The 25,663-nt window shown below is 50.1% G+C and overlaps 44 non-coding genes across 44 annotated transcripts; all 44 read left to right on the top strand.

Annotated features, from left to right (window-relative positions):
* The first annotated feature begins 93 nt into the window (after positions 1-93).
* On the top strand, positions 94-165 carry TRNAE-CUC (transfer RNA glutamic acid (anticodon CUC)). The gene has a single exon. It is a non-coding gene; the product is annotated as a tRNA-Glu (tRNA).
* Positions 166-1,554: 1,389 nt separating this feature from the next.
* Positions 1,555-1,626, top strand: TRNAE-CUC (transfer RNA glutamic acid (anticodon CUC)). The gene has a single exon. It is a non-coding gene; the product is annotated as a tRNA-Glu (tRNA).
* A 482-nt stretch (positions 1,627-2,108) lies between these two features.
* TRNAE-CUC (transfer RNA glutamic acid (anticodon CUC)) lies at positions 2,109-2,180 on the top strand. Its single transcript has one exon. It is a non-coding gene; the product is annotated as a tRNA-Glu (tRNA).
* Positions 2,181-2,293: 113 nt separating this feature from the next.
* Positions 2,294-2,365, top strand: TRNAE-CUC (transfer RNA glutamic acid (anticodon CUC)). The gene has a single exon. It is a non-coding gene; the product is annotated as a tRNA-Glu (tRNA).
* Positions 2,366-2,841: 476 nt separating this feature from the next.
* TRNAE-CUC (transfer RNA glutamic acid (anticodon CUC)) lies at positions 2,842-2,913 on the top strand. Its single transcript has one exon. It is a non-coding gene; the product is annotated as a tRNA-Glu (tRNA).
* Positions 2,914-3,211: 298 nt separating this feature from the next.
* On the top strand, positions 3,212-3,283 carry TRNAE-CUC (transfer RNA glutamic acid (anticodon CUC)). Its single transcript has one exon. It is a non-coding gene; the product is annotated as a tRNA-Glu (tRNA).
* Positions 3,284-3,396: 113 nt separating this feature from the next.
* On the top strand, positions 3,397-3,468 carry TRNAE-CUC (transfer RNA glutamic acid (anticodon CUC)). Its single transcript has one exon. It is a non-coding gene; the product is annotated as a tRNA-Glu (tRNA).
* Positions 3,469-3,756: 288 nt separating this feature from the next.
* Positions 3,757-3,828, top strand: TRNAE-CUC (transfer RNA glutamic acid (anticodon CUC)). Its single transcript has one exon. It is a non-coding gene; the product is annotated as a tRNA-Glu (tRNA).
* A 298-nt stretch (positions 3,829-4,126) lies between these two features.
* Positions 4,127-4,198, top strand: TRNAE-CUC (transfer RNA glutamic acid (anticodon CUC)). The gene has a single exon. It is a non-coding gene; the product is annotated as a tRNA-Glu (tRNA).
* A 659-nt stretch (positions 4,199-4,857) lies between these two features.
* TRNAE-CUC (transfer RNA glutamic acid (anticodon CUC)) lies at positions 4,858-4,929 on the top strand. Its single transcript has one exon. It is a non-coding gene; the product is annotated as a tRNA-Glu (tRNA).
* A 659-nt stretch (positions 4,930-5,588) lies between these two features.
* On the top strand, positions 5,589-5,660 carry TRNAE-CUC (transfer RNA glutamic acid (anticodon CUC)). Its single transcript has one exon. It is a non-coding gene; the product is annotated as a tRNA-Glu (tRNA).
* A 478-nt stretch (positions 5,661-6,138) lies between these two features.
* TRNAE-CUC (transfer RNA glutamic acid (anticodon CUC)) lies at positions 6,139-6,210 on the top strand. The gene has a single exon. It is a non-coding gene; the product is annotated as a tRNA-Glu (tRNA).
* Positions 6,211-6,508: 298 nt separating this feature from the next.
* TRNAE-CUC (transfer RNA glutamic acid (anticodon CUC)) lies at positions 6,509-6,580 on the top strand. The gene has a single exon. It is a non-coding gene; the product is annotated as a tRNA-Glu (tRNA).
* A 113-nt stretch (positions 6,581-6,693) lies between these two features.
* TRNAE-CUC (transfer RNA glutamic acid (anticodon CUC)) lies at positions 6,694-6,765 on the top strand. Its single transcript has one exon. It is a non-coding gene; the product is annotated as a tRNA-Glu (tRNA).
* A 4,808-nt stretch (positions 6,766-11,573) lies between these two features.
* Positions 11,574-11,645, top strand: TRNAE-CUC (transfer RNA glutamic acid (anticodon CUC)). Its single transcript has one exon. It is a non-coding gene; the product is annotated as a tRNA-Glu (tRNA).
* Positions 11,646-11,943: 298 nt separating this feature from the next.
* TRNAE-CUC (transfer RNA glutamic acid (anticodon CUC)) lies at positions 11,944-12,015 on the top strand. The gene has a single exon. It is a non-coding gene; the product is annotated as a tRNA-Glu (tRNA).
* A 473-nt stretch (positions 12,016-12,488) lies between these two features.
* TRNAE-CUC (transfer RNA glutamic acid (anticodon CUC)) lies at positions 12,489-12,560 on the top strand. Its single transcript has one exon. It is a non-coding gene; the product is annotated as a tRNA-Glu (tRNA).
* Positions 12,561-13,582: 1,022 nt separating this feature from the next.
* Positions 13,583-13,654, top strand: TRNAE-UUC (transfer RNA glutamic acid (anticodon UUC)). The gene has a single exon. It is a non-coding gene; the product is annotated as a tRNA-Glu (tRNA).
* Positions 13,655-14,315: 661 nt separating this feature from the next.
* TRNAE-UUC (transfer RNA glutamic acid (anticodon UUC)) lies at positions 14,316-14,387 on the top strand. The gene has a single exon. It is a non-coding gene; the product is annotated as a tRNA-Glu (tRNA).
* Positions 14,388-15,047: 660 nt separating this feature from the next.
* TRNAE-CUC (transfer RNA glutamic acid (anticodon CUC)) lies at positions 15,048-15,119 on the top strand. The gene has a single exon. It is a non-coding gene; the product is annotated as a tRNA-Glu (tRNA).
* A 299-nt stretch (positions 15,120-15,418) lies between these two features.
* Positions 15,419-15,490, top strand: TRNAE-CUC (transfer RNA glutamic acid (anticodon CUC)). Its single transcript has one exon. It is a non-coding gene; the product is annotated as a tRNA-Glu (tRNA).
* Positions 15,491-15,603: 113 nt separating this feature from the next.
* On the top strand, positions 15,604-15,675 carry TRNAE-CUC (transfer RNA glutamic acid (anticodon CUC)). Its single transcript has one exon. It is a non-coding gene; the product is annotated as a tRNA-Glu (tRNA).
* Positions 15,676-15,965: 290 nt separating this feature from the next.
* TRNAE-CUC (transfer RNA glutamic acid (anticodon CUC)) lies at positions 15,966-16,037 on the top strand. The gene has a single exon. It is a non-coding gene; the product is annotated as a tRNA-Glu (tRNA).
* Positions 16,038-16,335: 298 nt separating this feature from the next.
* Positions 16,336-16,407, top strand: TRNAE-CUC (transfer RNA glutamic acid (anticodon CUC)). Its single transcript has one exon. It is a non-coding gene; the product is annotated as a tRNA-Glu (tRNA).
* Positions 16,408-16,706: 299 nt separating this feature from the next.
* TRNAE-CUC (transfer RNA glutamic acid (anticodon CUC)) lies at positions 16,707-16,778 on the top strand. The gene has a single exon. It is a non-coding gene; the product is annotated as a tRNA-Glu (tRNA).
* A 467-nt stretch (positions 16,779-17,245) lies between these two features.
* Positions 17,246-17,317, top strand: TRNAE-CUC (transfer RNA glutamic acid (anticodon CUC)). Its single transcript has one exon. It is a non-coding gene; the product is annotated as a tRNA-Glu (tRNA).
* Positions 17,318-17,791: 474 nt separating this feature from the next.
* Positions 17,792-17,863, top strand: TRNAE-CUC (transfer RNA glutamic acid (anticodon CUC)). Its single transcript has one exon. It is a non-coding gene; the product is annotated as a tRNA-Glu (tRNA).
* Positions 17,864-18,336: 473 nt separating this feature from the next.
* On the top strand, positions 18,337-18,408 carry TRNAE-CUC (transfer RNA glutamic acid (anticodon CUC)). The gene has a single exon. It is a non-coding gene; the product is annotated as a tRNA-Glu (tRNA).
* A 1,022-nt stretch (positions 18,409-19,430) lies between these two features.
* On the top strand, positions 19,431-19,502 carry TRNAE-UUC (transfer RNA glutamic acid (anticodon UUC)). The gene has a single exon. It is a non-coding gene; the product is annotated as a tRNA-Glu (tRNA).
* A 113-nt stretch (positions 19,503-19,615) lies between these two features.
* Positions 19,616-19,687, top strand: TRNAE-CUC (transfer RNA glutamic acid (anticodon CUC)). Its single transcript has one exon. It is a non-coding gene; the product is annotated as a tRNA-Glu (tRNA).
* Positions 19,688-20,169: 482 nt separating this feature from the next.
* Positions 20,170-20,241, top strand: TRNAE-CUC (transfer RNA glutamic acid (anticodon CUC)). Its single transcript has one exon. It is a non-coding gene; the product is annotated as a tRNA-Glu (tRNA).
* Positions 20,242-20,906: 665 nt separating this feature from the next.
* On the top strand, positions 20,907-20,978 carry TRNAE-UUC (transfer RNA glutamic acid (anticodon UUC)). Its single transcript has one exon. It is a non-coding gene; the product is annotated as a tRNA-Glu (tRNA).
* Positions 20,979-21,091: 113 nt separating this feature from the next.
* Positions 21,092-21,163, top strand: TRNAE-CUC (transfer RNA glutamic acid (anticodon CUC)). Its single transcript has one exon. It is a non-coding gene; the product is annotated as a tRNA-Glu (tRNA).
* Positions 21,164-21,461: 298 nt separating this feature from the next.
* On the top strand, positions 21,462-21,533 carry TRNAE-CUC (transfer RNA glutamic acid (anticodon CUC)). Its single transcript has one exon. It is a non-coding gene; the product is annotated as a tRNA-Glu (tRNA).
* Positions 21,534-21,646: 113 nt separating this feature from the next.
* TRNAE-CUC (transfer RNA glutamic acid (anticodon CUC)) lies at positions 21,647-21,718 on the top strand. The gene has a single exon. It is a non-coding gene; the product is annotated as a tRNA-Glu (tRNA).
* A 478-nt stretch (positions 21,719-22,196) lies between these two features.
* Positions 22,197-22,268, top strand: TRNAE-CUC (transfer RNA glutamic acid (anticodon CUC)). Its single transcript has one exon. It is a non-coding gene; the product is annotated as a tRNA-Glu (tRNA).
* Positions 22,269-22,743: 475 nt separating this feature from the next.
* On the top strand, positions 22,744-22,815 carry TRNAE-CUC (transfer RNA glutamic acid (anticodon CUC)). The gene has a single exon. It is a non-coding gene; the product is annotated as a tRNA-Glu (tRNA).
* A 292-nt stretch (positions 22,816-23,107) lies between these two features.
* On the top strand, positions 23,108-23,179 carry TRNAE-UUC (transfer RNA glutamic acid (anticodon UUC)). The gene has a single exon. It is a non-coding gene; the product is annotated as a tRNA-Glu (tRNA).
* A 113-nt stretch (positions 23,180-23,292) lies between these two features.
* TRNAE-CUC (transfer RNA glutamic acid (anticodon CUC)) lies at positions 23,293-23,364 on the top strand. Its single transcript has one exon. It is a non-coding gene; the product is annotated as a tRNA-Glu (tRNA).
* A 298-nt stretch (positions 23,365-23,662) lies between these two features.
* TRNAE-CUC (transfer RNA glutamic acid (anticodon CUC)) lies at positions 23,663-23,734 on the top strand. Its single transcript has one exon. It is a non-coding gene; the product is annotated as a tRNA-Glu (tRNA).
* Positions 23,735-24,212: 478 nt separating this feature from the next.
* TRNAE-UUC (transfer RNA glutamic acid (anticodon UUC)) lies at positions 24,213-24,284 on the top strand. Its single transcript has one exon. It is a non-coding gene; the product is annotated as a tRNA-Glu (tRNA).
* A 113-nt stretch (positions 24,285-24,397) lies between these two features.
* Positions 24,398-24,469, top strand: TRNAE-CUC (transfer RNA glutamic acid (anticodon CUC)). The gene has a single exon. It is a non-coding gene; the product is annotated as a tRNA-Glu (tRNA).
* An 852-nt stretch (positions 24,470-25,321) lies between these two features.
* On the top strand, positions 25,322-25,393 carry TRNAE-CUC (transfer RNA glutamic acid (anticodon CUC)). The gene has a single exon. It is a non-coding gene; the product is annotated as a tRNA-Glu (tRNA).
* A 113-nt stretch (positions 25,394-25,506) lies between these two features.
* TRNAE-CUC (transfer RNA glutamic acid (anticodon CUC)) lies at positions 25,507-25,578 on the top strand. The gene has a single exon. It is a non-coding gene; the product is annotated as a tRNA-Glu (tRNA).
* Positions 25,579-25,663: the final 85 nt, after the last annotated feature.

Genomic DNA, 25,663 nt, shown 5'->3' with positions numbered 1-25,663 from the left:
TTATCAAGTCTGCCATTTGCGCACGCTATGTAAATTCAATACTTTTACCCTGTTTGCCGAATCACTAAGCGATCACTCAGTCACTCTCTTATCTCTGGCATGGTCTAGTGGCTAGGATATCTCGCTCTCACCCAGGAGGCCCGGGTTCGATTCCCGGTGTCGGAAGTGTTTTCTTTTATCTGCTGTCATCAAGTCTCCAATTCGCGCACGCTATATACCTTTAATACTTTTACCGTGTTGGCCGAATGGCTAAGCGATCGCTCCGTCCCTCTCCGTTCTCCGGCATGGTCTAGTGTCTAGGATACCTGGCTCTCACACATGAGGCCCGTGTGCAATTCCCGGTGCCGGAAGTATTTTCTTTTATCTGCTATCATCAAGTCTCCAATTTGCGCACGCTATGTAACTTCAATACATTTACACTGTTGGCTGAAGGGCTAAGGGATCGCTCTGTCCCTCTCCGTTCTCCAGCATGGTCTAGTGGATAGGATACCTAGCTCTCACCCAGGAAACCCAGGTTCGATTCCCGGTGTCGGAAGTATTTTCTTTTATCTGCTATCATCAAGTCTCCAATTAGCGCACGCTATGTAACTTCAATAATTTCACCCTGTTGGCCGAATGGCTAAGCGATCGCTTCGTCCCTCTCCGTTCTCCTGCATGGTCTAGTGGCTAGGATACCTGGATCTAACCCAGGAGGCCCGGGTTCAATTCGTGGTGTCGGAAGTATTTTCTTTTATCCGCTGTCATGAAGTCTCAATTTCCGCACGCAATGTATCTTCAATAGTTTTTCCCTGTTGGCCGAATCGTTAAGGGATCGCTCCATCCCTCTCCGATCTCCAGCATGGTCTAGTGGCTAACATACCTGGCTCTCACCCAGGAGGCCCGAGTTTGTTTCCCGGTGTCGGAAGTATTTTCTTTTATCTGCTATCATCAAGTCTCCAATGCGCACGCTATGTAACTTCAATACTTTTACCTTGTTGGCCGAATGACTAAGTGATCGCTCCACCCTCTCTGGCATGGTCTAGTGGCTTGGATACCTGGCTCTCACACAGAAGACCCGGGTACGATTCCCGGTGTCAGAAGTGTTTTCTTTTATCTGCTATCATCAAGTCTGCCATTTGCGCACGCTATGTAACTTCAATACTTTTACCCTGTTGGCCGAATCACTAAGCGATCACTCCGTCCCTCTCTTATCTCTGGCATGGTCTAGTGGCTAGGATATCTGGCTCTCACCCTGGAGGCCGGGGTGCAATTCCCGGCGTCGGAAGTATTTTTTTATCTGCTATCATAAAGTCTCCTATTCGCGCACGCTATGTAACTTCAATAGTTTTACCCTGTTGGCCGAATGGCTAAGCAATCGCTCCGTCCCTCTCCGTTCTCGGCGTGGTTTAGTGGCTAGGATATCTGGCTCTCACCCAAGAGGCCTGGGTTCGATTCCCGGTGTCGGAAGTATTTTTATCGGCTATCTTCAAGTCTACAAATTGCGCACGCTATATAACTTCAATACTTTTACCCTGTTTGCCGAATGACTAACGATCGTTCCTTCCCTCTCTGTTCTCCGGCATGGTCTAGTGGCTAGGATACCTGGCTCTCACCTAGGATGCCCGGGTTCGATTCCCGGTGTCGGAAGTGTTTTCCTTTATCTGCTGTCATCAAGTCTCCAATTCGCGCACGCTATATACCTTTAATACTTTTACCGTGTTGGCCGAATGGCTAAGCGAGCGCTCCGTCCCTCTCCGTTCTCCGGCATGGTCTAGTGTCTAGGATACCTGGCTCTCACCCAGGAGGGCCGGGCTTGATTCCCAGTGTCGGAAGTATTTTTTGTATCTGCTATCATCAAGTCACCAATTTGCGCACGCTATGTAACTTCAATAGTTTTACCCCGTCGGCCAAATGGCTAAGCGATCGCTATTTCCCTCTCTGTTCTCCTGCATGGTCTAGTGGCTAAAATACCTGGCTCTCACACATGAGGCCCGTGTGCGATTCCCGGTGTCGGAAGTATTTTCTTTTATCTGCTATCATCAAGTCTCCAATTTTCGCACGCTATTTAACTTCAATACATTTACACTGTTGGCTGAAGGGCTAAGGGACCGCTCTGTCCCTCTCCGTTCTCCAGCATGGTCTAGTGGATAGGATACCTAGCTCTCAGCCAGGAGACCCGGGTTCGATTCCCGGTGTCGGAAGTTTTTTCTTTTATCTGCTATCATCAAGTCTCCAATTTGCGCATGCTGTGTCAATTCAATACTTTTACCCTGTAGGCCGAATCACTAAGCGATCGCTCCTTACCTCTCGGTTCTCCGGCATGGTCTAGTGGCTAGGATACCTGGCTCTCACTCAGGAGGCCCGGGTTCGATTCCCGGTGTCGGAAGTATTTTTCTTTATCTGCTATCATAGTCTCCTATTCGCGCACGCTATGTAACTTGAATAGTTTTACCCTGTTGGCCGAATGGCTAAGCAATCGCTCCGTCCCTCTCCGTTCTCGGCGTGGTTTAGTGGCTAGGATATCTGGCTGTCACCCAAGAGGCCTGGGTTTTATTCCCGGTGTCGGAAGTATCTTTATCGGCTATCTTCAAGTCTACAATTTGCGCACGCTATATAACTTCAATACTTTTACTTTGTTTGCCGAATGACTAAGCGATCGCTCCTTTCCTCTCTGTTCTCCGGCATGGTTTAGTGGCTAGGATACCTGGCTTTCACCAAGGAGGCCCGGGTTCGATTGCCAGTGTCGGAAGTACTTTCTTTTACCCGCTGTCATCAAGTCTCAAATTTGCGCACGCAATGTAACTTCAATAGTTTTACCCTGTTGGCCGAATCGGTAAGCGATCGCTCCTTCCCTCTCTGCTCTCCAGCATGGTCTAGTGTCTAGGATACCTGGCTCTCACCCAGGAGGCCCGGGTTCGATTCCCGGTGTCGGAAGTATTTTCTTTTATCTGCTGTCATCAAGTCTCCAATTCGCGCACGCTATATACCTTCAATACTTTTACCGTGTTGGCCGAATGGCTAAGCGATCGCTCCGTCCCTCTCCGTTCTCTGGCATGGTCTAGTGGCTAAGATACCTGGCTCTCACACAGGAGGCCCGTTTGCGATTCCCGGTGTCGGAAGTATTTTCTTTTATCTGCTATTATCAAGTCTCCAATTTGCGCACGCTATGTAACTTCAATACATTTACACTGTTGGCTGAAGTGCTAAGGAATGGCTCTGTCCCTCTCCGTTTTCCAGCATGGTCTAGTGGATAGGATACCTAGCTCTCAGCCAGGAGACCCGGGTTCGATTCCCGGTGTCGGAAGTATTTTCTTTGATCTGCTATCATCAAGTCTCCAATTTGCGCACGCTATGTCAATTCAATACTTTTACCTTGTAGGCCGAATCGCTAAGCGATCGCTCCTTCCCTCTCGGTTCTCCGGCATGGTCTAGTGGCTAGGATACCTGGCTCTCACCCAGGAGGCCCGGGTTCGATTCCCGGTGTCGGAAGTATTTTTTTTATCTGCTGTCATCAAGTCTCCAATTTGTGCACCCTATATACCTTATACCGTGTTGGCCGAATGGCTAAGCGATCGCTCCGTCCCTCTCCGTTCTCCGGCATGGTCTAGTGCCTAGGATACCTGGCTCTCACCCAGGAGGCCCGGGCTTGATTCCCAGTGTCGGAAGTATTTTTTGTATCTGCTACCATCAAGTCTCCAATTTGCGCACGCTATGTAACTTCAATAGTTTTACCCTGTCGGCCAAATGGCTAAGCGATCGCTATTTCCCTCTCTGTTCTCCTGCATGGTCTAGTGGCTAAGATACCTGGCTCTCACACAGGAGGCCCGGGTTCGATTCCCGGTGTCGGAAGTATTTTCTTTTATCTGCTATCATCAAGTCTCCAATTTGCGCACGCTATGTAACTTCAATAGTTTTACCCTGTCGGCCAAAGGGCTAAGCGATCGCTATTTCCCTCTCTGTTCTCCTGCATGGTCTAGTGGATAGGATACCTAGCTCTCAGCCAGGAGACCCGGGTTCGATTCCCGGTGTCGGAAGTATTTTCTTTGATCTGCTATCATCAAGTCTCCAATTTGCGCACGCTATGTCAAATCAATACTTTTACCCTGTAGGCCGAATCGCTAAGCGATCGCTCCTTCCCTCTCGGTTCTCCGGCATGGTCTAGTGGCTAGGATACCTGGCTCTCACCCAGGATGCCCGGGTTCGATTCCCGGTGTCGGAAGTATTTTCTTTTATCTGCTGTCATCAAGTCTCCAATTTGTGCACCCTATATACCTTATACCGTGTTGGCCGAATGGCTAAGCGATCGCTCCGTCCCTCTCCGTTCTCCGGCATGGTCTAGTGCCTAGGATACCTGGCTCTCACCCAGGAGGCCCGGGCTTGATTCCCAGTGTCGGAAGTATTTTTTGTATCTGCTATCATCAAGTCTCCAATTTGCGCACGCTATGTAACTTCAATAGTTTTACCCCGTCGGCCAAATGGCTAAGCGATCGCTATTTCCCTCTCTGTTCTCCTTCATTGTCTAGTGGCTAGGATATCTCGCTCTCACCCAGGAGGCCCGGGTTCGATTCCCGGTGTCGGAAGTGTTTTCTTTTATCTGCTGTCATCAAGTCTCCAATTCGCGCACGCTATATACCTTTAATACTTTTACCGTGTTGGCCGAATGGCTAAGCGATCGCTCCGTCCCTCTCCGTTCTCCGGCATGGTCTAGTGTCTAGGATACCTGGCTCTCACACATGAGGCCCGTGTGCGATTCCCGGTGTCGGAAGTATTTTCTTTTATCTGCTATGATCAAGTCTCCAATTTGCGCACGCTATGTAACTTCAATACATTTACACTGTTGGCTGAAGGGCTAAGGGATCGCTCTGTCCCTCTCCGTTCTCCAGCATGGTCTAGTGGATAGGATACCTAGCTCTCACCCAGGAGACCCGGGTTCGATTCCCGGTGTCGGAAGTATTTTCTTTTATCTGCTATCATCAAGTCTCCAATTAGCGCACGCTATGTAACTTCAATAATTTCACCCTGTTGGCCGAATGGCTAAGCGATCGCTTCGTCCCTCTCCGTTCTCCTGCATGGTCTAGTGGCTAGGATACCTGGATCTAACCCAGGAGGCCCGGGTTCAATTCGTGGTGTCGGAAGTATTTTCTTTTATCCGCTGTCATCAAGTCTCAATTTCCGCACGCAATGTATCTTCAATAGTTTTTCCCTGTTGGCCGAATCGTTAAGCGATCGCTCCATCCCTCTCCGATCTCCAGCATGGTCTAGTGGCTAACATACCTGGCTCTCACCCAGGAGGCCCGAGTTTGTTTCCCGGTGTCGGAAGTATTTTCTTTTATCTGCTATCATCAAGTCTCCAATTCGCGCACGCTATGTAACTTCAATACTTTTACCTTGTTGGCCGAATGACTAAGTGATCGCTCCACCCTCTCTGGCATGGTCTAGTGGCTTGGATACCTGGCTCTCACACAGAAGGCCCGGGTACGATTCCCGGTGTCAGAAGTGTTTTCTTTTATCTGCTATCATCAAGTCTGCCATTTGCGCACGCTATGTAACTTCAATACTTTTACCCTGTTGGCCGAATCACTAAGCGATCACTCCGTCCCTCTCTTATCTCTGGCATGGTCTAGTGGCTAGGATACCTGGCTCTCACTCAGGAGGCCCGGGTTCGATTCCCGGTGTCGGAAGTATTTTCCTTTATCTGCTATCATAAAGTCTCCTATTCGCACACGCTATGTAACGTGAATAGTTTTACCCTTTTGGCCGAATGGCTAAGCAATGGCTCCGTCCCTCTCCGTTCTCGGCGTGGTTTAGTGGCTAGGAGATCTGGCTGTCACCCAAGAGGCCTGGGTTTTATTCCCGGTGTCGGAAGTATCTTTATCGGCTATCTTCAAGTCTACAATTTGCGCACGCTATATAACTTCAATACTTTTACTTTGTTTGCCGAATGACTAAGCGATCGCTCCTTCCCTCTCTGTTCTCCGGCATGGTTTAGTGGCTAGGATACCTGGCTTTCACCAAGGAGGCCCGGGTTCGATTGCCAGTGTCGGAAGTACTTTCTTTTACCCGCTGTCATCAAGTCTCAAATTTGCGCACGCAATGTAACTTCAATAGTTTTACCCTGTTGGCCGAATCGGTAAGCGATCGCTCCTTCCCTCTCTGCTCTCCAGCATGGTCTAGTGTCTAGGATACCTGGCTCTCACCCAGGAGGCCCGGGTTCGATTCCCGGTGTCGGAAGTGTTTTCTTTTATCTGCTGTCATCAAGTCTCCAATTCGCGCACGCTATATACCTTCAATACTTTTACCGTGTTGGCCGAATGGCTAAGCGATCGCTCCGTCCCTCTCCGTTCTCTGGCATGGTCTAGTGGCTAAGATACCTGGCTCTCACACAGGAGGCCCGTTTGCGATTCCCGGTGTCGGAAGTATTTTCTTTTATCTGCTATTATCAAGTCTCCAATTTGCGCACGCTATGTAACTTGAATACATTTACACTGTTGGCTGAAGGGCTAAGGAATGGCTCTGTCCCTCTCCGTTTTCCAGCATGGTCTAGTGGATAGGATACCTAGCTCTCAGCCAGGAGACCCGGGTTCGATTCCCGGTGTCGGAAGTATTTTCTTTGATCTGCTATCATCAAGTCTCCAATTTGCGCACGCTATGTCAATTCAATACTTTTACCTTGTAGGCCGAATCGCTAAGCGATCGCTCCTTCCCTCTCGGTTCTCCGGCATGGTCTAGTGGCTAGGATACCTGGCTCTCACCCAGGAGGCCCGGGTTCGATTCCCGCTGTCGGAAGTATTTTTTTTATCTGCTGTCATCAAGTCTCCAATTTGTGCACCCTATATACCTTATACCGTGTTGGCCGAATGGCTAAGCGATCGCTCCGTCCCTCTCCGTTCTCCGGCATGGTCTAGTGCCTAGGATACCTGGCTCTCACCCAGGAGGCCCGGGCTTGATTCCCAGTGTCGGAAGTATTTTTTGTATCTGCTACCATCAAGTCTCCAATTTGCGCACGCTATGTAACTTCAATAGTGTTGCGAACTGAACTCTCCTACTTCTACGTCCCCCCCTTTCCCCCCTTCGTGTTTCTGTCGATGGCTGAAGCGATAGCCATTCCCGCCCCCCTTTTCCCCCTCTCCCTGCTTCGTAGATGAAGCTACAAAAGAAGCTTGCGCGAAACAATAAACGTTCACTCGTTGCCCTAGTCTGCGGTTGTCTGCGTATGCTTGCCGTGGCTGCCCGGCTAGCTATGTAACAGTGGCGACGAAGTCGGTTTTCGCTACCCACGGTACCTGACGGACTACGAGTCCTGGCGTCAGACGAACGAGGACCGACCACGATGGCCTCCCTGCAGTTGCCGGATTACGACGAAACGAAAGATAAGTGGAAGCCTTACCTCGTCAGAGCAGAAGCGTATTTCGAGGCGAACAGTGTAACGGACCCGGCTAAGAAGCGAGCACTACTAGTTTCGGCGTTGTCTAGTAAGACGGTCGAGGTGCTAGCCGGCAGAGTAGCCCCGCGTGCACCAAATGAACTGACATACAAGGAAGTCGTTCAGAGCTTGAATGAGTATTATGACCCTAAGAAGCACGAGATAACGGAAAGCTACAAGTTCTTCAATCGCTCACAACTTCCAGGCGAAAGCGTTAGCGCATTTCTCGTTGCTATTCGCCGAATAGCAGACAACTGCAATTTCGGCACGTCTCTTGACCGCATGCTTCGGGATCGCATTGTCTGCGGCGTACGCTCCGTGGCACTGAGGAAACAGATGTTGGCAAAAAAGGATTTAACGCTAGAAGAAGCCGAAGCATTGGCACTGTCTGTCGAAGCAGCTGAAAATGGTGCCGAAAGCATGACCTCAGAAGCTACGCCCTTGCTTAAGCTACGCGCGTCCGAGGCCAACACTGTTAAAACATCTCCGACTCGGCACGCGGCACAGCATTGTGATAGATGCGGAAGCAGCAAACACGACGGCAACAGCTGTCGTTGGATTAGAGCAAGGTGTTATCGCTGCGGACGTCATGGGCATCTCGCAAAGATGTGCCGCACAACCGCCAGTAAGAGCCGCGTCGCAACGCATGCAGTGGAGGGAAGAGCTTTGACTCTCGAAGAAGCCGTAACTGAAGACGACGATAAGGACGAGACACATATATGGACCTTACTTTCTGCACGAAAAAGCCGCCTCGAGCCGCCGATAAGGCGCAGTTTTTCATGGAATGGCGTACAACTTACAATGGAAGTAGATACTGGCTCGCCTGTCTGCGTAATTTCCAAAAACGTGTTTGACAAGCATCGCGAACAGTGGCCAGCGCTTAAACCTTCTCAGGTGAAGTTGTCATGCTACGTTGGACCACTCCCAGTGATGGGGGAATTGCAACTTTGTGTGCAATACAGGGCCGTCTCAGTTTACTGCCGTCTTATTGTACTGAACTGCTCGGGACCTAACCTGTGTGGCCGGGATCTGATTTCCTTGCTCCACAGAGCGGGGGTTCCAGTTTTGCAGCCGTCGGCACAAGACTTGCTACACTCAACGCCAGAACCCGCTGGGGCAGTTCACAACATTGTCGACGACTACCACGACGTCTTCTCCAAGGATCTTGGCCTGATCAAGGGGCCTCCAGCCACATTGCAGCTGAAAGAGGGAGCGGTGCCGAAATTCTGTAAGGCAAGATCCATACCTTACGCTCTAAGGGACAGGGTGACGCAAGAACTGGACAGGCTGGTAGCCATCGGTGTACTTTCACCAGTCCAACATTCCGATTGGGCCACTCCCATCGTGCCGGTACTTAAGAAAGACGGAACTGTTAGAATTTGTGGTGACTTCAAAGCCACCCTAAATCCAGCCTGTACAGTTGAGCAGTACCCTCTCCCAGTGATTGAAGACATGTTTGCATCTCTAAACGGCGGGGAGTATTTTAGCATTCTTGATTTGCGAGATGCCTATAATCAAGTTCCTTTGGATGAAGCCGCAAGGAAGCTCTGCGTCATTAACACGCACAGAGGCTTGTTTTCGTATAATAGGCTTCCCTTCGGAATATCCTCTGCTCCGGCTATTTTTCAAAGAAAAATGGATGCAATACTGTCAGGTTTGCCAGGGGTTCAGGCTTACCTTGATGATGTACTGGTTTCGGAGGCTCGTGGCGATGGGAGTGAACGCCTGAAGAGTGTGTTGCAACGGTTCCGTGAACACGGAGTTAAGCTAAGGTCTGATAAGTGCAGCTTTAGACAGCCTTCTGTCACATATCTCGGCCATCGGATAGACAGAGAGGGTCTTCATCCCACAGAGAAAAATTTGGAAGCGATCGCTCAGGCACCTCGCCCACAGAACGTGGCGGAGCTGCGTTCCTTTTTAGGAATGCTGACGTTTTATGCCAAATTTCTTCCAAATATGTCCACTCTACTTTCTCCGCTCAACAAACTTTTGGAGAAGGGCACAGTATGGCAGTGGGGGCGGCAACAAGAAGCTGCCTTTGAGAAAGCAAAAGACAGCCTAATGCAAGCTCAGGTTCTTGTTCAATTTGACCCGTTGAAAGAGTTGAAGCTCGAATGTGATGCTTCCCCTTACGGTGTGGGCGCGGCGCTTTTTCACACGAGTAACGGCATGCCAAAACCCATTGGGTTCCGGTCCCGTACACTGACGGCCGCCGAGAAAAATTACTCTCAGCTGGAAAGAGAGGCCCTGGCTTTAGTGTTTGGCGTCACTAAGTTTCGTGATTACCTTTTAGGTCGCCAATTCACTCTCGTGACGGACCACCAGCCCCTCTTGAGCTTGTTGCAATCCGACCGCCCGACGCCACCCCTGGCTGCAGCACGTATCCAGCGCTGGGCACTGTACTTGGGTGGCTACCGCTACAAGCTGCAATACACGCCGGGAAAACAGTTGCTCAACGCGGACGCCCTGAGCAGGCTGCCACTGCGGTCTACGGAGGCTGATGACGTGGGTGAGCCACCGGAATATGTCCTCGCTCTGGATAATTTTGACGATGGCGTTATCACAACACGGGAGCTACAGCAGCTATCGGCCACAGACCCCGCAGTAACGGCGGTAAAGAATTGTATATTACATGGCTGGCCCAAAAGTGCAAAACAGCTGGAGGAAACGATGCGGCCGTTTTTCGACCGCAAACTAGAACTGTCCGTAGCCCATGGTCTAGTGTATTGGGGGCATCGCGTAGTGATACCGGAAAAAGCGCGGGACCGTCTTTTGAAACTGTTGCACGAGACCCACCAAGGCTCGTCAGGAATGAAAGCAGTGGCAAGGTCAAAATTTTGGTGGCCCCGACTAGACCGCGATATTGAAGCGCTTTCAGCCGGCTGCACGAACTGTGCCCAAAACATGCCAATGCCGGCAGCGGCACCACCAGTAAACTGGCCGAAAACCAATGAAAAATGGTCGCGGCTACATGTCGATTTTGCCGGACCCATAGCAGGCAAGATGATTCTAGTTGCAGTAGATGCCCATACCAAGTGGATAGAAGCCGTGCCAGTAAAGCATGCCACCACAACAAGCACAATCACCTGTCTGCGCGCCATGTTCAGTCGATTCGGCGTCCCGCGAACCATTGTTTCGGATAATGGGACACAGTTTTCTAGCCAGGATTTTGCTACGTTCGTGGCAAAGAACAACATAATGCATCTGAAAACGGCGCCCTTTCATCCACAGTCTAATGGAGCGGCAGAACGAGCAGTGCGTACAATAAAGGATGGACTTCGGAAGATGAGGGAGGGTAATTTGGAGGACAACCTTGTGCGGCTCCTGTTCAACTACAGGAGAACACCACAGAAGACGGGAAAATCTCCGTCAGAATTGCTGCTAGGGTTCCAGTTACGTTCACGATTGGATGCGTGTTTTCCCTCAACTGTTGCAGACTCGCCGCCGGCATCAGATGACTGGGTGGTCCCCATAGAAAGCAACGTGTACGTGCGGAACTACGGTGTCGGAGAAAAGTGGACACCAGGGCGTGTGCAGTCCACTGCAGGATCCCGAATGGTGACCGTCCAAACTCCTCATTCTGTAGTCAGACGCCACGTTGACCAAGTGCGCCCTCGACAAGCATCGCAGCCCCCATCGCCGGGCTCTGCATCCTTATCAGAGTCTAATATGTCCATGCTGCCGAAACGATCGCCGGGGCCCCCAACTACAAGCTCCACCGTGCTGCCTCCAGAAGCGCTCACTACCGCAAGCCCCCACGACCATCCAGTGCCAACCATGCCACAGGCCGGTCCTACACAAGCGGCGACCCCAAGCGCGGAACCAGTGCTTCGGCGTTCTACCAGACAACGCAAGCCAGTACAACGGTTCCATTTTTAAGAAGAGAGAAGTGTTGCGAACTGAACTCTCCTACTTCTACGTCCCCCCCTTTCCCCCCTTCGTGTTTCTGTCGATGGCTGAAGCGATAGCCATTCCCGCCCCCCTTTTCCCCCTCTCCCTGCTTCGTAGATGAAGCTACAAAAGAAGCTTGCGCGAAACAATAAACGTTCACTCGTTGCCCTAGTCTGCGGTTGTCTGCGTATGCTTGCCGTGGCTGCCCGGCTAGCTATGTAACAAATAGTTTTTTCCTGTCGGCCAAATGGCTAAGCGATCGCTATTTCCCTCTCTGTTCTCCTGCATGGTCTAGTGGCTAAGATACCTGGCTCTCACACAGGAGGCCCGGGTTCGATTCCCGGTGTCGGAAGTATTTTCTTTTATCTGCTATCATCAAGTCTCCAATTTGCGCACGCTATGTAACTTCAATAGTTTTACCCTGTCGGCCAAAGGGCTAAGCGATCGCTATTTCCCTCTCTGTTCTCCTGCATGGTCTAGTGGATAGGATACCTAGCTCTCAGCCAGGAGATCCGGGTTCGATTCCCGGTGTCGGAAGTATTTTCTTTGATCTGCTATCATCAAGTCTCCAATTTGCGCACGCTATGTCAATTCAATACTTTTACCCTGTAGGCCGAATCGCTAAGCGATCGCTCCTTCCCTCTCGGTTCTCCGGCATGGTCTAGTGGCTAGGATACCTGGCTCTCACCCAGGATGCCCGGGTTCGATTCCCGGTGTCGGAAGTATTTTCTTTTATCTGCTGTCATCAAGTCTCCAATTTGTGCACCCTATATACCTTATACCGTGTTGGCCGAATGGCTAAGCGATCGCTCCGTCCCTCTCTGTTCTCCGGCATGGTCTAGTGCCTAGGATACCTGGCTCTCACCCAGGAGGCCCGGGCTTGATTCCCAGTAACGGAAGTATTTTTGTATCTGCTATCATCAAGTCTCCAATTTGCGCACGCTATGTAACTTCAATAGTTTTACCCCGTCGGCCAAATGGCTAAGCGATCGCTATTTCCCTCTCTGTTCTCCTTCATGGTCTAGTGGCTAAAATACCTGGCTCTCACACATGAGGCCCGTGTGCGATTCCCGGTGTCGGAAGTATTTTCTTTTATCTGCTATCATCAAGTCTCCAATTTGCGCACGCTATGTAACTTCAATACATTTACACTGTTGGCTGAAGGGCTAAGGGATCGCTCTGTCCCTCTCCGTTCTCCAACATGGTCTAGTGGATAGGATACCTAGCTCTCACCCAGGAGACCCGGGTTCGATTCCCGGTGTCGGAAGTATTTTCTTTTATCTGCTATCATCAAGTCTCCAATTAGCGCACGCTATGTAACTTCAATAATTTCACCCTGTTGGCCGAATGGCTAAGCGATCGCTTCGTCCCTCTCCGTTCTCCTGCATGGTCTAGTGGCTAGGATACCTGGATCTAACCCAGGAGGCCCGGGTTCAATTCGTGGTGTCGGAAGTATTTTCTTTTATCCGCTGTCATCAAGTCTCAATTTCCGCACGCAATGTATCTTCAATAGTTTTTCCCTGTTGGCCGAATCATTAAGCGATCGCTCCATCCCTCTCCGATCTCCAGCATGGTCTAGTGGCTAACATACCTGGCTCTCACCCAGGAGGCCCGAGTTTGTTTCCCGGTGTCGGAAGTATTTTCTTTTATCTGCTATCATCAAGTCTCCAATTCGCGCACCCTATGTAACTTCAATACTTTTACCTTGTTGGCCGAATGACTAAGTGATCGCTCCACCCTCTCTGGCATGGTCTAGTGGCTTGGATACCTGGCTCTCACACAGAAGGCCCGGGTACGATTCCCGGTGTCAGAAGTGTTTTCTTTTATCTGCTATCATCAAGTCTGCCATTTGCGCACGCTATGTAACTTCAATACTTTTACCCTGTTGGCCGAATCACTAAGCGATCACTCCGTCCCTCTCTTATCTCTGGCATGGTCTAGTGGCTAGGATATCTGGCTCTCACCCTGGAGGCCGGGGTGCAATTCCCGGCGTCGGAAGTATTTTTTTATCTGCTATCATAAAGTCTCCTATTCGCGCACGCTATGTAACTTCAATAGTTTTACCCTGTTGGCCGAATGGCTAAGCAATCGCTCCGTCCCTCTCCGTTCTCGGCGTGGTTTAGTGGCTAGGATATCCGGCTCTCACCCAAGAGGCCTGGGTTCGATTCCCGCTGTCGGAAGTATTTTTATCGGCTATCTTCAAGTCTACAAATTGCGCACGCTATATAACTTCAATACTTTTACCCTGTTTGCCGAATGACTAAGCGATCGTTCCTTCTCTCTCTGTTCTCCGGCATGGTCTAGTGGCTAGGATACCTGGCTTTCACCCAGGAGGCCCGGGTTCGATTCCCGGTGTCGGAAGTACTTTCTTTTACCCGCTTTCATCAAGTCTCAAATTTGCGCACGCAATGTAATTTCAATAGTTTTACGCTGTTGGCCGAATCGCTAAGCGATCGCTCCTTCCCTCTCTGCTCTCCGGCATGGTCTTGTGGCTAGGATACCTGGCTCTCACCCAGGAGGCCCGAGTTTGTTTCCCGGTGTCGGAAGTATTTTCTTTTATCTGCTATCATCAAGTCTGCCATTTGCGCACGCTATGTAACTTCAATACTTTTACCCTGTTGGCCGAATCACTAAGCGATCACTCCGTCCCTCTCTTATCTCTGGCATGGTCTAGTGGCGACGATATCTGGCTCTCACCCTGGAGGCCGGGGTGCAATTCCAGGTGTCGGAAGTATTTTTCTATCTGCTATCATAAAGTCTCCTATTCGCGCACGCTATGTAACTTCAATAGTTTTACCCTGTTGGCCGAATGGCTAAGCAATCGCTCCGTCCCTCTCCGTTCTCGGCGTGGTTTAGTGACTAGGATATCTGGCTCTTACCCAAGAGGCCTGGGTTCGATTCCCGGTGTCCGAAGTATTTTTATCGGCTATCTTCAAGTCTACAAATTGCGCACGCTGTATAACTTCAATACTTTTACCCTGTTTGCCGAATGACTAAGCGATCGTTCCTTCCCTCTCTTTTCTCCGGCATGGTCTAGTGGCTAGGATACCTGGCTTTCACCCAGGAGGCCCGGGTTCGATTCCCGGTGTCGGAAGTACTTTCTTTTACCCGCTGTCATCAAGTCTCCAATTTGTGCACCCTATATACCTTATACCGTGTTGGCCGAATGGCTAAGCGATCGCTCCGTCCCTCTCCGTTCTCCGGCATGGTCTAGTGCCTAGGATACCTGGCTCTCACCCAGGAGGCCCGGGCTTGATTCCCAGTGTCGGAAGTATTTTCTTTTATCTGCTATCATCAAGTCTCCAATTTGCGCACGCTCTATAACTTCAATACATTTACACTGTTGGCTGAATGGCTAAGGGATCGCTCTGTCCCTCTCTGTTCTCCAGCATGGTCTAGTGGATAGGATACCTAGCTCTCAGCCAGAAGACCTGGGTTCGATTCCCGGTGTCGGAAGTTTTTTCTTTTATCTGCTATCATCAAGTCTCCAATTTGCGCACGCTCTACAACTTCAATACATTTACACTGTTGGCTGAATGGCTAAGGGATCGCTCCTTCCCTCTCTGTTCTCCGGCATGGTTTAGTGGCTAGGATACCTGGCTTTCACCAAGGAGGCCCGGGTTCAATTGCCAGTGTCGGAAGTACTTTCTTTTACCCGCTGTCATCAAGTCTCAAATTTGCGCACGCAATGTAACTTCAATAGTTTTACCCTGTTGGCCGAATCGGCAAGCGATCGCTCCTTCCCTCTCTGCTCTCCAGCATGGTCTAGTGTCTAGGATACTTGGCTCTCACCCAGGAGGCCCGGGTTCGATTCCCGGTGTCGGAAGTATTTTCTTTTATCTGCTGTCATCAAGTCTCCAATTCGCGCACGCTATATACCTTCAATAATTTTACCGTGTTGGCCGAATGGCTAAGCGATCGCTCCGTCCCTCTCCGTTCTCTGGCATGGTCTAGTGGCTAAGATACCTGGCTCTCACACAGGAGGCCCGTGTGCGATTCTCGGTGTCGGCAAGTATTTTCTTTTATCTGCTATTATCAAGTCTCCAATTTGCGCACGCTATGTAACTTCAATACATTTACACTGTTGGCTGAAGGGCTAAGGAATGGCTCTGTCCCTTTCCGTTTTCCAGCATGGTCTAGTGGATAGGATACCTAGCTCTCAGCCAGGAGACCCGGGTTCGATTCCCGGTGTCGGAAGTATTTTCTTTGATCTGCTATCATCAAGTCTCCAATTTGCGCACGCTATGTCAATTCAATACTTTTACCTTGTAGGCCGAATCGCTAAGCGATCGCTCCTTCCCTCTCGGTTCTCCGGCATGGTCTAGTGGCTAGGATACCTGGCTCTCACCCAGGAGGCCCGGGTTCGATTCCCGGAGTCGGAAGTATTTTTTTTTATCTGCTGTCATCAAGTCTCCAATTTGTGCACCCTATATACCTTATACCGTGTTGGCCGAATGGCTAAGCGATCGCTCCGTCCCTCTCCGTTCTCCGGCATGGTCTAGTGCCTAGGATACCTGGCTCTCACCCAGGAGGCCCGGGCTTGATTCCCAGTGTCGGAAGTATTTTCTTTTATCTGCTATCATCAAGTCTCCAATTTGCGCACGCTCTATAACTTCAATACATTTACACTGTTGGCTGAATGGCTAAGGGATCGCTCTGTCCCTCTCTGTTCTCCAGCATGGTCTAGTGGATAGGATACCTAGCTCTCAGCCAGGAGACCTGGGTTCGATTCCCGGTGTCGGAAGTTTTTTCTTTTATCTGCTATCATCAAGTCTCCAATTTGCGCACGCTCTACAACTTCAATACATTTACACTGTTGGCTGAATGGCTAAGGGATCGCTCCTTCCCTCTCTGTTCTCCGGCATGGTTTAGTGGCTAGGATACCTGGCTTTCACCAAGGAGGCCCGGGTTCAATTGCCAGTGTCGGAAGTACTTTCCTTTACCCGCTGTCATCAAGTCTCAAATTTGCGCACGCAATGTAACTTCAATAGTTTTACCCTGTTGGCCGAATCGGCAAGCGATCGCTCCTTCCCTCTCTGCTCTCCAGCATGGTCTAGTGTCTAGGATACTTGGCTCTCACCCAGGAGGCCCGGGTTCGATTCCCGGTGTCGGAAGTGTTTTCTTTTATCTGCTGTCATCAAGTCTCCAATTCGCGCACGCTATATACCTTCAATAATTTTACCGTGTTGGCCGAATGGCTAAGCGATCGCTCCGTCCCTCTCCGTTCTCTGGCATGGTCTAGTGGCTAAGATACCTGGCTCTCACACCGGAGGCCCGTGTGCGATTCTCGGTGTCGGCAAGTATTTTCTTTTATCTGCTATTATCAAGTCTCCAATTTGCGCACGCTATGTAACTTCAATAGTTTTACCCTGTCGGCCAAATGGCTAAGCGATCGCTATTTCCCTCTCTGTTCTCCTGCATGGTCTAGTGGCTAAGATACCTGGCTCTCACACAGGAGGCCCGGGTTCGATTCCCGGTGTCGGAAGTATTTTCTTTTATCTGCTGTCATCAAGTCTCCAATTTGTGCCCCCTATATACCTTATACCGTGTTGGCCGAATGGCTAAGCGATCGCTCCTTCCCTCTCCGATCTCCAGCATGGTCTAGGGGCTAACATACCTTGCTCTCACCCAGGAGGCCCGAGTTTGTTTCCCGGTGTCGGAAGTATTTTCTTTTATCTGCTATCATCAAGTCTCCAATTCGCGCACGCTATGTAACTTCAATACTTTTACCTTGTTGGCCGAATGACTGAGTGATCGCTCCACCCTCTCTGGCATGGTCTAGTGGCTTGGATACCTGGCTCTCACACAGAAGGCCCGGGTACGATTCCCGGTGTCAGAAGTGTTTTCTTTTATCTGCTATCATCAAGCCTGCCATTTGCGCACGCTATGTAACTTCAATACTTTTACCCTGTTGGCCGAATCACTAAGCGATCGCTCCTTCCCTCTCGGTTCTCCGGCATGGTCTAGTGGCTAGGATACCTGGCTCTCACCCAGGAGGCCCGGGTTCGATTCCCGGTGTCGGAAGTATTTTTTTTTATCTGCTGTCATCAAGTCTCCAATTTGTGCACCCTATATACCTTATACCGTGTTGGCCGAATGGCTAAGCGATCGCTCCGTCCCTCTCCGTTCTCCGGCATGGTCCTCTGCCTAGGATACCTGGCTCTCACCCAGGAGGCCCGGGCTTGATTCCCAGTGTCGGAAGTATTTTTTGTATCTGCTACCATCAAGTCTCCAATTTGCGCACGCTATGTAACTTCAATAGTTTTACCCTGTCGGCCAAATGGCTAAGCGATCGCTATTTCCCTCTCTGTTCTCCTGCATGGTCTAGTGGATAGGATACCTAGCTCTCAGCCAGGAGACCCGGGTTCGATTCCCGGTGTCGGAAGTATTTTCTTTGATCTGCTATCATCAAGTCTCCAATTTGCGCACGCTATGTCAATTCAATACTTTTACCCTGTAGGCCGAATCGCTAAGCGATCGCTCCTTCCCTCTCGGTTCTCCGGCATGGTCTAGTGGCTAGGATACCTGGCTCTCACCCAGGATGCCCGGGTTCGATTCCCGGTGTCGGAAGTATTTTCTTTTATCTGCTGTCATCAAGTCTCCAATTTGTGCACCCTATATACCTTATACCGTGTTGGCCGAATGGCTAAGCGATCGCTCCGTCCCTCTCCGTTCTCCGGCATGGTCTAGTGCCTAGGATACCTGGCTCTCACCCAGGAGGCCCGGGCTTGATTCCCAGTGTCGGAAGTATTTTTGTATCTGCTATCATCAAGTCTCCAATTTGCGCACGCTATGTAACTTCAATAGTTTTACCCCGTCGGCCAAATGGCTAAGCGATCGCTATTTCCCTCTCTGTTCTCCTTCATGGTCTAGTGGCTAAAATACCTGGCTCTCACACATGAGGCCCGTGTGCGATTCCCGGTGTCGGAAGTATTTTCTTTTATCTGCTATCATCAAGTCTCCAATTTGCGCACGCTATGTAACTTCAATACATTTACACTGTTGGCTGAAGGGCTAAGGGATCGCTCTGTCCCTCTCCGTTCTCCAGCATGGTCTAGTGGATAGGATACCTAGCTCTCACCCAGGAGACCCGGGTTCGATTCCCGGTGTCGGAAGTATTTTCTTTTATCTGCTATCATCAAGTCTCCAATTAGCGCACGCTATGTAACTTCAATAATTTCACCCTGTTGGCCGAATGGCTAAGCGATCGCTTCGTCCCTCTCCGTTCTCCTGCATGGTCTAGTGGCTAGGATACCTGGATCTAACCCCGGAGGCCCGGGTTCAATTCGTGGTGTCGGAAGTATTTTCTTTTATCCGCTGTCATCAAGTCTCAATTTCCTCACGCAATGTATCTTCAATAGTTTTTCCCTGTTGGCCGAATCGTTAAGCGATCGCTCCATCCCTCTCCGATCTCCAGCATGGTCTAGTGGCTAACATACCTGGCTCTCACCCAGGAGGCCCGAGTTTGTTTCCCGGTGTCGGAAGTATTTTCTTTTATCTGCTATCATCAAGTCTCCAATTCGCGCACGCTATGTAACTTCAATACTTTTACCTTGTTGGCCGAATGACTAAGTGATCGCTCCACCCTCTCTGGCATGGTCTAGTGGCTTGGATACCTGGCTCTCACACAGAAGGCCCGGGTACGATTCCCGGTGTCAGAAGTGTTTTCTTTTATCTGCTATCATCAAGTCTGCCATTTGCGCACGCTATGTAACTTCAATACTTTTACCCTGTTGGCCGAATCACTAAGCGATCACTCCGTCCCTCTCTTATCTCTGGCATGGTCTAGTGGCTAGGATATCTGGCTCCCACCCTGGAGGCCGGGGTGCAATTCCCGGCGTCGGAAGTATTTTTTTATCTGCTATCATAAAGTCTCCTATTCGCGCACGCTATGTAACTTCAATAGTTTTACCCTGTTGGCCGAATGGCTAAGCAATCGCTCCGTCCCTCTCCGTTCTCGGCGTGGTTTAGTGGCTAGGATATCTGGCTCTCACCCAAGAGGCCTGGGTTCGATTCCCGGTGTCGGAAGTATTTTTATCGGCTATCTTCAAGTCTACAAATTGCGCACGCTATATAACTTCAATACTTTTACCCTGTTTGCCGAATGACTAAGCGATCGTTCCTTCCCTCTCTGTTCTCTGGCATGGTCTAGTGGCTAGGATACCTGGCTTTCACCCAGGAGGCCCGGGTTCGATTCCCGGTGTCGGAAGTACTTTCTTTTACCCGCTTTCATCAAGTCTCAAATTTGCGCACGCAATGTAACTTCAATAGTTTTACGCTGTTGGCCGAATCGCTAAGCGATCGCTCCTTCCCTCTCTGCTCTCCGGCATGGTCTTGTGGCTAGGATACCTGGCTCTCACCCAGGAGGCCCGGGTTCGATTCCCGGTGTCGGAAGTGTTTTCTTTTATCTGCTGTCATCAAGTCTCCAATTCGCGCACGCTATATACCTTTAATACTTTTACCGTGTTGGCCGAATGGCTAAGCGATCGCTCCGTCCCTCTCCGTTCTCCGGCATGGTCTAGTGTCTAGGATACCTGGCTCTCACCCAGGAGGGCCGGGCTTGATTCCCAGTGTCGGAAGTATTTTTTGTATCTGCTATCATCAAGTCTCCAATTTGCGCACGCTATGTAACTTCAATAGTTTTACCCCGTCGGCCAAATGGCTAAGCGATCGCTATTTCCCTCTCTGTTCTCCTGCATGGTCTAGTGGCTAAAATACCTGGCTCTCACACATGAGGCCCGTGTGCGATTCCCGGTGTCGGAAGTATTTTCTTTTATCTGCTATCATCAAGTCTCCAATTTTCGCACGCTATGTAACTTCAATACATTTACACTGTTGGCTGAAGGGCTTAGGGACCGCTCTGTCCCTCTCCGTTATCCAGCATGGTCTAGTGGATAGGATACCTAGCTCTCACCCAGGAGACCCGGGTTCGATTCCCGGTGTCGGAAGTATTTTCTTTTATCTGCTATCATCAAGTCTCCAATTAGCGCACGCTATGTAACTTCAATAATTTCACCCTGTTGGCCGAATGGCTAAGCGATCGCTTCGTCCCTCTCCGTTCTCCTGCATGGTCTAGTGGCTAGGATACCTGGATCTAACCCAGGAGGCTCGGGTTCAATTCGCGGTGTCGGAAGTATTTTTTTTATCCGCTGTCATCAAGTCTCAATTTGCGCGCGCAATGTATCTTCAATAGTTTTCCCCTGTTGGGCGAATCGTTAAGCGATCGCTCCATCCCTCTCCGATCTCCAGCATGGTCTAGTGGCTAAAATACCTGGCTCTCACCCAGGAGGCCCGAGTTTGTTTCCCGGTGTCGGAAGTATTTTCTTTTATCTGCTATCATCAAGTCTACAATTTGCGCACGCTATGTAACTTCAATAATTTCACCCTGTTGGCCGAATGGCTAAGCGATCGCTTCGTCCCTCTCCGTTCTCCTGCATGGTCTAGTGGCTAGGATACCTGGATCTAACCCAGGAGGCTCGGGTTCAATTCGCGGTGTCGGAAGTATTTCTTTTACCCGCTTTCATCAAGTCTCAAATTTGCGCACGCAATGTAACTTCAATAGTTTTACGCTGTTGGCCGAATCGCTAAGCGATCGCTCCTTCCCTCTCTGCTCTCCGGCATGGTCTTGTGGCTAGGATACCTGGCTTTCACCCAGGAGGCCCGGGTTCGATTCCCGGTGTCGGAAGTACTTTCTTTTACCCGCTTTCATCAAGTCTCAAATTTGCGCACGTAATGTAACTTCAATAGTTTTACCCTGTTGGCCGAATCGCTAAGCGATCGCCCCTTCCCTCTCTGCTCTCCGGCATGATCTAGTGGCTAGGATACCTGGCTCTCACCCAGGAGGCCCGGGTTCGATTCCCGGTGTTGGAAGTATTTTCTTTTATCTGCTGTCATCAAGTCTCCAATTCGCGCACGCTATATACCTTCAATACTTTTACCGTGTTGGCCGAATGGCTAAGCGATCGCTCCGTCCCTCTTCGTTCTCCGGCATGGTCTAGTGTCTAGGATACCTGGCTCTCACCCCGGAGGGCTGGGCTTGATTCCCAGTGTCAGAAGTATTTTCTTTTAGCTGCTATCATCAAGTCTCCAATTTGCGCACGCTCTATAACTTCAATACATTTACACTGTTGGCTGAATGGCTAAGGGATCGCTCTGTCCCTCTCCGTTCTCCAGCATGGTCTAGTGGATAGGATACCTAGCTCTCAGCCAGGAGACCCGGGTTCGATTCCCGGTGTCGGAAGTTTTTTCTTTTATCTGCTATCATCAAGTCTCCAATTTGCGCATGCTGTGTCAATTCAATACTTTTACCCTGTAGGCCGAATCACTAAGCGATCGCTCCTTACGTCTCGGTTCTCCGGCATGGTCTAGTGGCTAGGATACCTGGCTCTCACTCAGGAGGCCCGGGTTCGATTCCCGGTGTCGGAAGTATTTTCCTTTATCTGCTATCATAAAGTCTCCTATTCGCGCACGCTATGTAACTTGGATAGTTTTACCCTGTTGGCCGAATGGCTAAGCAATCGCTCCGTCCCTCTCCGTTCTCGATGTGGTTTAGTGGCTAGGATATCTGGCTGTCACCCAAGAGGCCTGGGTTTTATTCCCGGTGTCGGAAGTATCTTTATCGGCTATCTTCAAGTCTACAATTTGCGCACGCTATATAACTTCAATACTTTTACTTTGTTTGCCGAATGACTAAGCGATCGCTCCTTCCCTCTCTGTTCTCCGGCATGGTTTAGTGGCTAGGATACCTGGCTTTCACCAAGGAGGCCCGGGTTCGATTGCCGGTGTCGGAAGTACTTTCTTTTACCCGCTGTCATCAAGTCTCAAATTTGCGCACGCAATGTAACTTCAATAGTTTTACCCTGTTGGCCGAATCGGTAAGCGATCGCTCCTCCCCTCTCTGCTCTCCAGCATGGTCTAGTGTCTAGGATACCTGGCTCTCACCCAGGAGGCCCGGGTTCGATTCCCGGTGTCGGAAGTATTTTCTTTTATCTGCTGTCATCAAGTCTCCAATTTGTGCACCCTATATACCTTATACCGTGTTGGCCGAATGGCTAAGCGATCGCTCCGTCCCTCTTCGTTCTCCGGCATGGTCTAGTGCCTAGGATACCTGGCTCTCACACATGAGGCCCGTGTGCAATTCCCGGTGTCGGAAGTATTTTCTTTTATCTGCTATCATCAAGTCTCCAATTATCGCACGCTATGTAACTTCAATACATTTACACTGTTGGCTTAAGGGCTAAGGGATCGCTCTGTCCCTCTCCGTTCTCCAGCATGGTCTAGTGGATAGGATACCTAGCTCTCAGCCAGGAGACCTGGGTACGATTCCCGGTGTCGGAAGTTTTTTCTTTTATCTGCTATCATCAAGTCTCCAATTTGCGCACGCTGTGTCAATTCAATACTTTTACCCTGTAGGCCGAATCACTAAGCGATCGCTCCTTCCCTCTCGGTTCTCCGGCATGGTCTAGTGGCTAGGATACCTGGCTCTCACTCAGGAGGCCCGGGTTCGATTCCCGGTGTCGGAAGTATTTCTTTTATCTACTATCATAAAGTCTCCTATTCGCGCACGCTATGTAACTTGAATAGTTTTACCCTGTTGGCCGAATGGCTAAGCAATCGCTCCGTCCCTCTCCGTTCTCGGCGTGGTTTAGTGGCTAGGATATCTGGCTGTCAACCAAGAGGCCTGGGTTTGATTCCCGGTGTTGGAAGTATCTTTATCGGCTATCTTCAAGTCTACAATTTGCGCACGCTATATAACTTCAATACTTTTACCCTGTTTGCCGAATGACTAAGCGATCGTTCCTTCCCTCTCTGTTCTCCGGCATGGTCTAGTGGCTAGGATACCTGGCTTTCACCCAGGAGGCCCGGGTTCGATTCCCGGTGTCGGAAGTACTTTCTTTTACCCGCTGACATCAAGTCTCAAATTTGCGCACGCAATGTAACTTCAATAGTTTTACCCTGTTGGCCGAATCGCTAAGCGATCGCCCCTTCCCTCTCTGCTCTCCGGCATGATCTAGTGGCTAGGATACCTGGCTCTCACCCAGGAGGCCCGGGTTCGATTCCCGGTGTTGGAAGTATTATCTTTTATCTGCTGTCATCAAGTCTCCAATTCGCGCACGCTATATACCTTCAATACTTTTACCGTGTTGGCCGAATAGCTAAGCGATCGCTCCGTCCCTCTTCGTTCTCCGGCATGGTCTAGTGTCTAGGATACCTGGCTCTCACCCCGGGGGGCTGGGCTTGATTCCCAGTGTCAGAAGTATTTTCTTTTATCTGCTATCATCAAGTCTCCAATTTGCGCACGCTCTATAACTTCAATACATTTACACTGTTGGCTGAATGGCTAAGGGATCGCTCTGTCCCTCTCCGTTCTCCAGCATGGTCTAGTGGATAGGATACCTAGCTCTCACCCAGGAGACCCGGGTTCGATTCCCGGTGTCGGAAGTATTTTCTTTTATCTGCTATCATCAAGTCTCCAATTAGTGCACGATATGTAACTTCAATAATTTCACCCTGTTGGCCGAATGGCTAAGCGATCGCTTCGTCCCTCTCCGTTCTCCTGCATGGTCTAGTGGCTAGGATACCTGGATCTAACCCAGGAGGCCCGGGTTCAATTCGCGGTGTCGGAAGTATTTTCTTTTATCCGCTGTCATCAAGTCTCAATTTGCGCACGCAATGTATCTTCAATAGTTTTTCCCTGTTGGCCGAATCGTTAAGCGATCGCTCCATCCCTCTCCGATCTCCAGCATGGTCTAGTGGCTAACATGCCTGGCTCTAACCCAAGAGGCCTGTGTTCGATTCCCGGTGTCGGAAGTATTTTTATCGGCTATCTTCAAGTCTACAAATTGCGCACGCTATATAACTTCAATACTTTTACCCTGTTTGCCGAATGTCTAAGCGATCGTTTCTTCCCTCTCTGTTCTCCGGCATGGTCTACTGGCTAGGATACCTGGCTTTCACCCAGGAGGCCCGGGTTCGATTCCCGGTGTCGGAAGTACTTTCTTTTACCCGCTGTCATCAAGTCTCAAATTTGCGCACGCAATGTAACTTCAATAGTTTTACCCTGTTGGCCGAATCGCTAAGCGATCGCCCCTTCCCTCTCTGCTCTCCGGCATGATCTAGTGGCTAGGATACCTGGCTCTCACCCAGGAGGCCCGGGTTCGATTCCCGGTGTTGGAAGTATTTTCTTTTATCTGCTGTCATCAAGTCTCCAATTCGCGCACGCTATATACCTTCAATACTTTTACCGTGTTGGCCGAATGGCTAAGCGATCGCTCCATCCCTCTTCGTTCTCCGGCATGGTCTAGTGTCTAGGATACCTGGCTCTCACCCCGGAGGGATGGGTTCGATTCCCGGTGTCGGAAGTATTTTCTTTTATCTGCTATCATCAAACCTCCAATTAGCGCACGCTATGTAACTTCAATAATTTCACCCTGTTGGCCGAATGGCTAAGCGATCGCTTCGTCCCTCTCCGTTCTCCTGCATGGTCTAGTGGCTAGGATACCTGGATCTAACCCAGGAGGCCCGGGCTCAATTCGCGGTGTCGGAAGTATTTTCTTTTATCCGCTGTCATCAAGTCTCAATTTTCGCACGCAATGTATCTTCAATAGTTTTTCCCTGTTGGCCGAATCGTTAAGCGATCGCTCCATCCCTCTCCGATCTCCAGCATGGTCTAGTGGCTAACATACGTGGCTCTCACCCAGGAGGCCCGAGTTTGTTTCCCGGTGTCGGAAGTATTTTCTTTTATCTGCTGTCATCAAGTCTCCAATTCGCGCACGCTATATACCTTCAATACTTTTACCGTGTTGGCCTAATGGCTAAGCGATCGCTCCGTCCCTCTTCGTTCTCCGGCATGGTCTAGTGTCTAGGATACCTGGCTCTCACCCTGGAGGGCTGGGCTTGATTCCCAGTGTCAGAAGTATTTTCTTTTATCTGCTATCATCAAGTCTCCAATTTGCGCACGCTCTATAACTTCAATACATTTACACTGTTGGCTGAATGGCTAAGGGATCGCTCTGTCCCTCTCCGTTCTCCAGCATGGTCTAGTGGATAGGATACCTAGCTCTCACCCAGGAGACCCGGGTTCGATTCCCGGTGTCGGAAGTATTTTCTTTTATCTGCTATCATCAAGTCTCCAATTAGCGCACGATATGTAACTTCAATAATTTCACCCTGTTGGCCGAATCGCTAAGCGATCGCCCCTTCCCTCTCTGCTCTCCGGCATGATCTAGTGGCTAGGATACCTGGCTCTCACCCAGGAGGCCCGGGTTCGATTCCCGGTGTTGGAAGTATTTTCTTTTATCTGCTGTCATCAAGTCTCCGATTCGCGCACGCTATATACCTTCAATACTTTTACCGTGTTGGCCGAATGGC

The sequence above is a fragment of the Rhipicephalus microplus genome, unplaced genomic scaffold (assembly GCF_043290135.1).
Source record: "Rhipicephalus microplus isolate Deutch F79 unplaced genomic scaffold, USDA_Rmic scaffold_21, whole genome shotgun sequence".
Lineage (NCBI taxonomy): Eukaryota > Metazoa > Arthropoda > Arachnida > Ixodida > Ixodidae > Rhipicephalus > Rhipicephalus microplus.
The sequence above is the reverse complement of the archived record's forward strand: the minus strand, read 5'-3'. Positions and strand labels throughout refer to the sequence as shown.